Genomic DNA, 10,015 nt, shown 5'->3' on the forward strand with positions numbered 1-10,015 from the left:
GAGCCTCCTAATGAGGCAGAATCTTCTCCAACCCAGCAGGAGATCCCAGCTCTGTCTCCTCCGGAGATAGGACCTTCTGCAACCCTGCAGGAGCAACCAGCTCAGCCTCCAGAGCCTTCTTCAGGGGAGGTGGAACCTTCTCCAACTCAACAGGAGCAGCCAGCTCAACCTCCAGAGCATTATGAAATGACAGTTTCACCTCCTAGTCACCCTCATGCTCAGCATTCAAAGTTATCCAGTGTCGCTGTCAAACCTGCAGATATGGAGCTTACCATCACAAAAGAACCCACTCCAGAGGTGGGACCTTCTCAAATCAGCACAAGCCTTCAGCTCAGCCCTCAGTGCCCCTTACTAATGCAGAATTTTCTACAACCCAGCATGAGGCCCCCATGCTGCCTTCACAGCCACCTGAGGAGTTTGAACTTTTGCCAGTTCAATAGGAGGCTCCAGCCCAATCTCCAGAAGCCGGTATACATAATAAACCTTCAGTACAAGAGGAGACCCCAGCTCAGTATCCAGAGTATCCTGGAGAAGAAGTTATTCCTGCCACAAGCTAGCAGGAGGCTCCAGATCAGCATCCACAGGCTCCTGAGGTTGTACCTTCTCCACCTCAGCAGGAAGACACAGCTCAGCATCCAGAGTGTCCTGGTGAGGTTGAATCTGCTCCAACTCAGTCTCCAGAGCTCTCTAATGTGACTGTAGTTTTCTCTCCAGAGCATCATGTGACAACAGTTTCTCCTCTCGGTCAGGATCAAGCTCAGCTTCTGCAGCGTCCCAATGTCACTGTTAAACCTGTGGATCTTGCACTTATCGTAACTCCAGCGTTCACTAATGGGGTTGAAACTTCTCCACCCCAACAAGAAACCTCGACTCAGTCTACAATGTCCCCTGAGCCGTTGGTACCTTTGTCAGTTCAGCAAGAGGTTTCAGATCAGCATGCAACCCCCTGTGAAAATGTTGAACCTTCTCCGGTCCAGCAGGGAGCCCCATCTCAACCTCAAGGGCTTCCTGAGGAAACTGAACCTTCTCCAAGCCAGCAGGAGAGCTCAGCTCAGCATCCAAAGCCCACTGAGTAGGTTGCACCTTCTCCAGTCCAGCATCAGCACCCAAGTCAGCCTCCAGGGGCCTCTACGGATGGTGCAGCTGAATCTTCAGTGCATAATGAAGTGACATTCTCACCTCTAGGTCCAGGTGGAGTTGAACATCCAGTGTTGCCTAACATCACAGTTCAACCCGTGGATCTGGCGGTTCTCTTAACTCTAGAGCCCACTAAAGAGTTTGAACATCCTCCAGTGCAGCAGGAAGACCCTACGCAGACTCCAGATCCCCCTGGAGGGGTAGAGCTTTCTTTAGTCCAGGAGCAGGCCCCAGCTCAGTCTCCAGTTCCCCAGGGGGTCTCAGCTACATCTCCTGAGCCCCCTAAGGAAGTGATACCTTCTCCCACACAGCAGGAGTTTCATGCTCAGTCATCAGAGCTCCTTCCAAAGGTGGAACCATTTCCAGTCCCTCAAGGGACCTTTCCTCAGCTTCTACAGCCCCCTGAGAATATGGAATCTTTTCCAGTCCAACAGGAGTTCCCAGACCTACCTCTGGAACCCCTTAAAGAGACAGAACCTTCTCCAGCCCAGCAGGAGGCCCCATCTCAGTCTACAGAGCTACCTAAGGAGGTTGTAGCACAAACTCCAGTGCATTATGGTATGACAGTTCCACACTAGGACAGGATCAAGCTCAGCATTCAAACTTGCCCAGTGTCACAGTTATACCTTTGGACCACGGGCTTCCCACAGCTCCAGAACCTACAATGTAGGCTGAACATTCCGCAGCCCTACAGCAGACTGCAGTTCCTCCAACTTACCCTGAGGTGACATTTCCAAATCCAGAGCAAGTTCAGGCTCAGCATCCAACCTGGAGTGAGGCCACAGTTCAACCTTTGGACCTGGAACTTACGTTAACTCTGGAATCCAGTATGGAGGTTGAACCTTCTCCAACCATGCAGCAGACCCAAGCTCAGCCTCCAGAGCTCATTAAGGAAGTTGTAGCTCAGTCTCCATTGTATCCCGAGGTGACAGTTCCAGCACCAGATCAGGATCATACTGAGCACCCAACATCAGCCAGTATCACAGTTAAACCTTTGGACCTGGAGCTTACCACAACTCCAGAACCTACTAAAGAGTCTGAACATTCTACAGCCTGGCAGAAGACTACAGCTCCCCCCTCCAAAACACCCTGCACAACCAAACCTGATTCAAGTCACAGTTCCACCTGTGGACCTGGGAGTTAACATATCTCAGCAACCAAAGCCATCTGAGACAGTTCTTTTTCCTTTGACTCAGTATTCAGTATCCACAGGTCTTCCTGGTGTAAAATATACCCCAGAAAAGAAACAGCCAGAACAGAATGCCACCACAAACATCAGCATATGTGAGCTCTGTACCTGCAGAAATGAGACGCTGTCGTATGTTGGTCTCAGCCCAAAGCAGAAGCTCCACAGAGTGCCTGAGCCAGAGCCTAACGCCTACAACGGCACCTTCACCATCATGTAAGAATCGCCTTTCCTCATTTGTTCTCTGCATCCTGCCTGACATGGCAGCCTTTCTTCAGGTCTTCCTGGGTCCTCCTTATGTCCCCAATCCACATTGACTGACTTTCTGTTTCCACCTTTTGTTTGTCTATGATTCCTTATCTTCATTCTCCTTCTTACTATTTTTCCCTCTCCTCCAGTCTTTTAATTGCCCTGATTTTTCCCCCATTATTTAATTCTCTAACATCTACTCTTCTCCCATCTTTACTCCATCCTCTTTACAGCAACATGTCCCTCTCCCCATCTCATTGGTGGTAATACAACAAAGTGGTTAACAGTAGAGATTCCGGAGCCAGACTACCTGGGTTTGAACCCAGGTCACACTCATTTATTAGCTTTATGACACAATTTCCTATCTGTAAAATGGGGATTATGGTAGTTATCATCTCATCTCATAGGATGACTCTTATGACTCCTCAACAGAATTGGATGCCAGGGAAATTCTGTTCCCTGAGAAAGAGAATTTTTAACTTTTTAACTTAATTTTTAACAGAATTAATTTTCCTTAATTTTAACTAATTTACATTCTAATAGGCTTTTGGCTAGTGGCTACTATAATTGACAATGCAGCTCTAGGGCCTTGGGGATAACGGATTTAGCTAGACAGCAGTGGAGGGAAAGCAGGGATAGTTTAGGTCCTCATCAGGCCCTGTGGGATGGGGCTGGGGTGGATGTCCTCAAACAACCACAGAACACTTTTCTTGTCTCTTTATTCCTCATGCATATCTGTCCCCTCTTTTTCTAGGTTTCTCATCACACACTGATATCCCCACTCCTTGATGGTCTCCGGTGAGTTGTTGAATGTCTCTCAGTGAAGGCGCCTGAGAGACAGAGCTTTGCACTTGTCCCTGTCTGCTGTCTCTGGCGGGCGTCAAAGACCACATGCCTTAGCCAGGTGCCTGACCCAGGACAGTAGGGCTTCCAGCTGGTTTTGGGAGGCATAGACATCTGGCGATAGTTCTGTCAGGCTGGAGGAACTGTATCCATGCGGTGGTACACCCAGTCTTGGCTGCCTGTTCGCTGTGAGGAGGTTAGCAGGTCATTGTAGGCCCCCTGAGCCTTGGCAGAGCAGGAATTGTGACTGGGTGGGACAGAAGTCCATGGTATGTGCTGCCCTGCATCCTCCTTTCGAGGAACTGTCTCAGATATAAATGACTTTTGGGTCTGATGTGGGCCCAAAACTTGGACAGAGTCAGTTCCCAGAGGTTTCTTGTGGAGGCCAGGGTTTGGGCTAAGGCCTGAGTTGTTATGGAGGCCTGGTCTCTTGGGTAAGCCAGAGTCTTGAGTAAGGGCTGGACCCTTATGGGGGCCAGGATCTCAATTAATTCCTGAGTAGTTGTGGAAGTTAGGGTCATGGGTATGTTCTGAGCTCCTGTAAATTCCAGCATCTTGGGTAAGGCCTGGATTCTTATGGAGGTCAGAATCTTGAGTAAGGCCTTGGCTTCTGCAGATGCCAGAATCTTGGGTGAGACCTGGATTCTTGTAGTCTCCTGAGTCTTGGGTAAGTCTTGAGCCCTTATAGATGCGAGGGGTTTGCATAAGGCCTGGGTTCTTATGGAGACTAGATTCCTGGCAAAGGACTGAGCTCTTGTTGATTGCAGTCTTGGGCAATGTATGGACTCTTCTGTGGCCCATAGTTTTGGGTAAAGTCTGGACTCCCAGAGACTCCTGAATCTTGGGCATTACCTGTACTCTTGCCACATCCAGAGTCTTGAGAAGGGTGTGGGCTATTATGGAAGTGAGTTTTTTGGGAAAGGCCTTGACTTTTATAGAGTACAGTCTCTTGGTTTTGCTCTAGATTCCTATAGACTCCAGAATCATGCATATAGCCTGAGCTCCTCTGAATGTAAGGAATTTGGAGAAATGATGTGTTCTTGTGGAGACCAGAGGGTTGGGTGTGATACTGCCTTTTAAACAAACGTCCATGTAGAGTAGAACCTAAGACCTTCTGGGAGCCAGAATCTTGGGTAATGACTGGGTTCTTCTGAAGTTCAGAGTCTTGGGAAAGGCTTGGATTCTTGCAGAGGTAAGAGTCTTGGGTAAGGCCTCGAAGCTTGCGGAGGCCTGGATCTTGAGCAAGGCCTGGGTTCTTGGGGCTGCCTCGGTCTCGGGTAAGGCCTAGGTTCTTGTGGAGGCCTGGGTCTTGGATAAGGCCTTGGTTCTTGTGGAGGACTTGATTTGGGGTAAGGCTTGGGTTTCTGGAAACTCTACAGCCTTTTGAAGAGCCTGTGGCGCTTTGGAGGACAGAGCCTTGGTTGAGGCCTAGACTCTCATGAAGTTCAGCGGGTTGTGGCTTGTTTGGGGTTTGGGAAGTAGTGGATAACTGGGGAGGGATGGGAACCTGCAGAGAGAGGACAGACTGAGGAGACTTGGAGGTTGGGGGAAAGGTGGGGGGTTCATATTAACGTGGAGGGCTTCTGGTGGTTGCTGTGTTGATGAAGGACAAAGGATCTGGGGGAAACAAGAGGCAGAGAAAGAGTGCATGGTGGAGGCATGGTGCATGGTGAGCTCTGGGCACTGGTCGGAGAATAGAAGCAGGGTTGAGAAGGTGCATCATCCTTGGAGTACACTAGGAATTTGGGGTACACTGGAGTCTGGAGGTCCGTGTTTCTCAGACCTGCAAGGATGGAAGCTACAGTAAGGGAAGGTCTTGGACTGTACAAATTTGTCTTTGGCATCATTTGAGATCTTCCATTCCATATTCCCCAACTCCACGCAACCCAATATGGGTCCTGTGGAAGGCTTGGCACTGTCCCCACTACATTGCTTCAGTGTTTGCTCAGCTGTACCAGAGCTCACCAGACCATGCCCCTCTTGGGGCCTGGAGAGGGTACCCAAGTCATTTCTGGAGTACCCAGAGTTCTGAGGGGGACACACATGGAATAAGTTCTGCTTTACACTGCGGGCATCTTAGACCACATGGCCAGTGGAAAGGCCTTGGCTGAAGGCAGACAAGGTAGAGGGAATAGAATCTAGGATGGGGGTAGGGGTGTTCGAAGGGACGAGTGTGGTCGTCAGGGCCATGACCAGTGCTGGGACAGAGGTTGTGGCAGAGATTGGGACAGGGGCTGGTGTAGGGGCGAGGGCAGGAGTAGTAGCAGGGGCAGAAGTTGGGGGAGGGACCAGAGTGTTGGCATGGGTATAGGTCAGATGAGCATGGGTCAGGGTGCAGAGAGAAGTGTGGCCCAGGAATTGGGCTGAGGTATGTGAGGGGGCCTGGGCTTGGGCCTGGGCTGGGGTATGGGCTGAGGTATGCTCAGGGCCATGGACCTGGGCAGGGCTGTGCTCAGGGTTGAGGGCTGTGTAGGGGGTCTGAGCTGGGGGGGTGGTGTGCTCACGGGGTTGGAATGTGGAGCAAGTCTGGGCCTGAGGTTCGGCGTGCTCAGAGGGGTGGCGGAGGAGAAGGTCTGGGCTTTGGCAGGAGTGTTCCCAGTGGGGTGCACTAGGGAGAAGGCCTGGGCCTTGGCGGAAGTGTGCTCATGGGAGTGGCCTTGGGAGCAGGTATCGGCCTGGGGGTGGTGTGTGCTCAGTGGGATGGCCTGAGGAGAAGGTCTGGGCCTTGGCAGGAGCATGTGCAGGGAGCTGAACTGGGGAGCAGGTCTGGGCCCAGGCTGGGGCCTGGACTGGGTCATAGTCTGGGGTCTTAGTCTTTCTCTCTTGGGGCAGGCGGAGTGGAACCACGTCCACCTTGCTCATCCTGCGGAGCTTGGAAGATGTCTGTTACCTCCAGTTAAAGGTGGCTTGGGACTTTAAGGCTGTGACCAGAGGGGCCTCCCCAGCTCGCACTACCCCCTCCTTCCACAGTCCCCGTGGAGCCTCCGTGGAAGCCCAAGCCCATCCACACTGAGGCGGCATCCAGCAGCACTTAGAGGCCTTCTCATCATTTTGTCTGGTATCCAGGAGTCAAGGTGGTTTGGGTGCCCGAGCAGGAAGCTTGGACGATGGCAGAAGCAGGGAAGAACTCTTGAGCACAGGTTCTTGGGATCCACGGAGCAGCACATGCACATGCGATGACTGCCTACACAGCTGGCTTGCTTGTCTGCGGGGAAAGGCGAGATGGGACCGGGACAGGCCCACATCCCCTTAGCACATGCTGGTGTCCACTCACCTTTGGGGAAAATATGATTGAAAAGTGCCCGCAAGGGTCCCTTCAGATGCCTCCATAGCTGAAGAAAGCAGGGGACGGGGGAGGCCGGGAGCAGGGTGAGCCCTGGAATCCAACCCTTGCCTGGCCACACCCCAGCAGCCCTCCCACCTCAGCCCCTTCAAGACCCTAGGGCTCCCCCAACTCCACTACCCAGATCCTGCCCTGACCAGAGTCACCACGTTGACCTAAGGAAAGAGAAGGGATCGTAAAAGGCGTGATCCAGAGCTGGGGCAGGGTGAGGCGGAGCTGAGAGCTGCAAGTTCCCGAAGGCTGGGATGGTTACTTACCAAGCAAAGTCCTTGGCCTGGAGGAGATCTGGTCCTGGCTTGGGACCTTCACCCCAGCTCGCCTGCACACCCAGCTCCTGGATCAGCTGGGTTAGTTCTTGCTGCTGGCCCCAGAGCAGAAGTTGATGTCCGTGAGCAGCCGGGCAGGGGCTGGGCGTGGTGGGCCCCACCAGGGAGCACTCCCCCAGACCGCAGAAGCCATATGGCTCTGTCGTTTTGGAGCTAGGAAATACACAGAGGGGAGGAAGCCCAGACGGGCCATTCCTTTTGCTGCGGAAAACTGGCCCCCATTCTTTGCTCTTCCAGAGGCCAGGAGGGTTCCCAAGACACAGTGCGCCAATGGGTCTGCAGACGAAGGGCCCTATATGTAGTCTTGAAAGCGAACAAATAGATACCTTCTCCGTCCTTGCCCTTTCCTCGTATGCTGGTCCCCGTCCCCATGGAACGGTTCACCTGACTCAGCAGGTAGAAAGTAGCTGTTTGGCCCCTCTGAAGGAATGCAGTAGCCTCCTTCGCTGCCCCTTGCCTACGTCCCCTTACCTCTTTTTCAGAAGAGGGTAGTGGTTTGCGGCTTCCCTCTTAGGGTTAGCTACAAAGGCTGGGAAGTGAATGGAGAGGAGGATTCAACAGGTAACTTCTTCCTGCTGCCGGCAAGGCCATGCCCCTAAATTATAACCACGCCTCTTTTGGGAGACTGTCGGGGTGGTTCCGGACCAGCCCGGCCTCCAGTCAGAGTTCAGTCACTCCTTTCGCTCTGCGGAGATCTCGCGGCTATCCTGTGAGTTGTAGTTTGTCTTCAAAGCTACCAGGGCGTTGGGGCCACACACCCACATCCTTTCCCGTTCCCTTGAAGTAGTGCCTGATGGAAGTTGTAGTTTCTATGGAGATAAACTCTGCTGTGTTTTTACAAGGCCAGGTCAACCGCACAAACACTCCTTGGGGTTAGAACAGAGGCCTAATAGGATGGATCTGAATAACAATAATGAGGGGCATACACTAGGGCATGCAGAGAAATAGGGGACTCTACATCTCACTTGGGAGTAGAGGCGCCCTGGTCATTTGAATCTAGAAGGGTTCTTGCGTGCAATTATAACTTCAGATAGAGATGAGACTGCAAGCCTAGAAAGGTTACACATGACTTGCCCAAGGTCGGAGCTGAGCCAGAGAGGTGTTGGAAATGGGCTCTCCAGCTGGGACGTATCTCCTTGGAATCGGTGGTGGTAACGTTAGACAAGAACACACCGATAGTGTGCATGTAGGGACCCAGGGATGGACATCTGACTCGGGGAAAGGACATATTAGTGTTGCCCACCTCAGACACACAAGTGGTGGCAGGGAAAACACTTTGGAATCTCGCAGCTTATGTGTGTATACGGAAGAATTATCAGGACTGAAAATCAAGTCCAGAGGAAACCCCAGCTGGGCTAGGGCAGGGCAATGAAAAATTATCAGAGGAAGGAAATGGCTTTCAGCGACCAGTGCTGTCATGGACACAGCTTAAGTCCAGGATGAAACTAGGAGCCAGAATAACAGGGCAGATAGATAGGACACCAGAGACACGCTCACAGATTAGACCAATGCATACTGGACCAGGAATTCTTACATTCATTTTTCCCAGGGTTCTGTCTCCAAAGTGAACTAGGCCTAAGTCCATGTGCAAGAAAATTAAGTGGAGACACCTCGAAAAAATTAGAGGCCTACGAAGGAGGGGACACTCAGAATCCAGGGCTCAATTTGGGGGGCCTAATACACAGGGTTTCCTACTCACTGACAAAGAGAGGTCTTCTCCCTCAGTAACCAAGAGCACCAAACAGAGCCCAGAATGGCGGAGGCAAGTTTCCATACATCTGCTCGTGACCCAAGAGACCAGATGAGGAAAACTGAAGCCTAGGCTCTTTCTCACAGGCTGGGGAAATCAGGCATTGGGTGTCCATCCCTACATGTTACCTCCTCCCCAGAGGGTGGCTTCTGAGCCAACCTAAAAAGAAATAAGTTTTCTGCACTCTGGGGGAGCTTTAAGATGCTGGGCGTGGGTGACAGGGAAAGGAAAATTGCTCTAAACTCTAAAGCACTGCTCTTCAATAGCATTTTCCATGATGATGGAAATGTTCTAAATCTGTGCCGTCCAATGCAGTAGCCACTAGCTCCATGTGGCTACTGAGCACTTAGAAGATCATGGCACTGAGGAACAGAAATTTCTGTTTTTTTTCTGGCCAAGCCATGAAGCTTGCGGGGTCTGAGTTCCCCAAGCAGGGATTGAACCCCAGCCACATCAGTGAAAGCGCCAAGTCCCAACAACTGGACTACCAGGGAACAGAATTGGATGCCAGGGAAATTCTGTTCCCTGAGAAAGAGAATTTTTAACTTTTTATCTTAATTTTTAACAGAATTAATTTTCCTTAATTTTAACTAATTTACATTCTAATAGGCATTTGGCTAGTGGCTACTGTAATTGACAGTAGCAGCTATAGGGCCTTGGGGATAACAGATTTAGCTAGACAGCGATGGAGGGAAAGCAGGGATAGTTTAGGTCCTCATCAGGCCCTGTGAGATGGGGCTGGGGGTTGGATGTCCTCAAACAACCACAGAACACTTCTCTTGTCTCTTTATGCCTTATGATTATCTGTCCCCTCTTTTTCTAAGTTTCTCATCACACACTGATATTCCCACTCCTTGATTGTCTCCGGTGAGTTGTTGGCTGTCTCTCGGGGAAGGCGCCTGAGAGACAGAGCTTCGCACCTGTCCCTGCCTGCTCTGAACTGTGTCTGGAAGGCGTCAAAGACCACATGCCCCAGCCGTGTGCCTGTCCCAGGACAGTAGGGTTTCCAGCTGGTTTTGGGAGGCATAGTCATCTGGCGATGATTCTGGCAGGCTGGAGGAACTGTATCCATGGGTTGGTACACCCAGTCTTGGCTGCCTGCTCGCCGGGAGGATGATTGCAGCTCAATCAGTACAGGTACCTCTGAGAAGGTTTGCAGGTCATTGTAGGCCCACTGAGCC

At 51.6% G+C, this 10,015-nt stretch overlaps 1 pseudogene across 1 annotated transcript; it reads right to left on the bottom strand.

Moving 5' to 3' along the window:
• Positions 1-3,332: 3,332 nt before the first annotated feature.
• LOC308610347 lies at positions 3,333-6,745 on the bottom strand (annotated as a pseudogene). The gene is made up of 4 exons: positions 6,690-6,745; positions 6,306-6,470; positions 4,987-6,023; positions 3,333-4,955 (listed from the first exon to the last, which is right to left on the bottom strand). The product of its transcript is annotated as an uncharacterized misc_RNA (transcript).
• Positions 6,746-10,015: the final 3,270 nt, after the last annotated feature.

This window comes from Mesoplodon bidens, assembly GCF_964165515.1.
Source record: "Mesoplodon bidens genome assembly, contig: HAP1_SCAFFOLD_200, whole genome shotgun sequence".
Lineage (NCBI taxonomy): Eukaryota > Metazoa > Chordata > Mammalia > Artiodactyla > Ziphiidae > Mesoplodon > Mesoplodon bidens.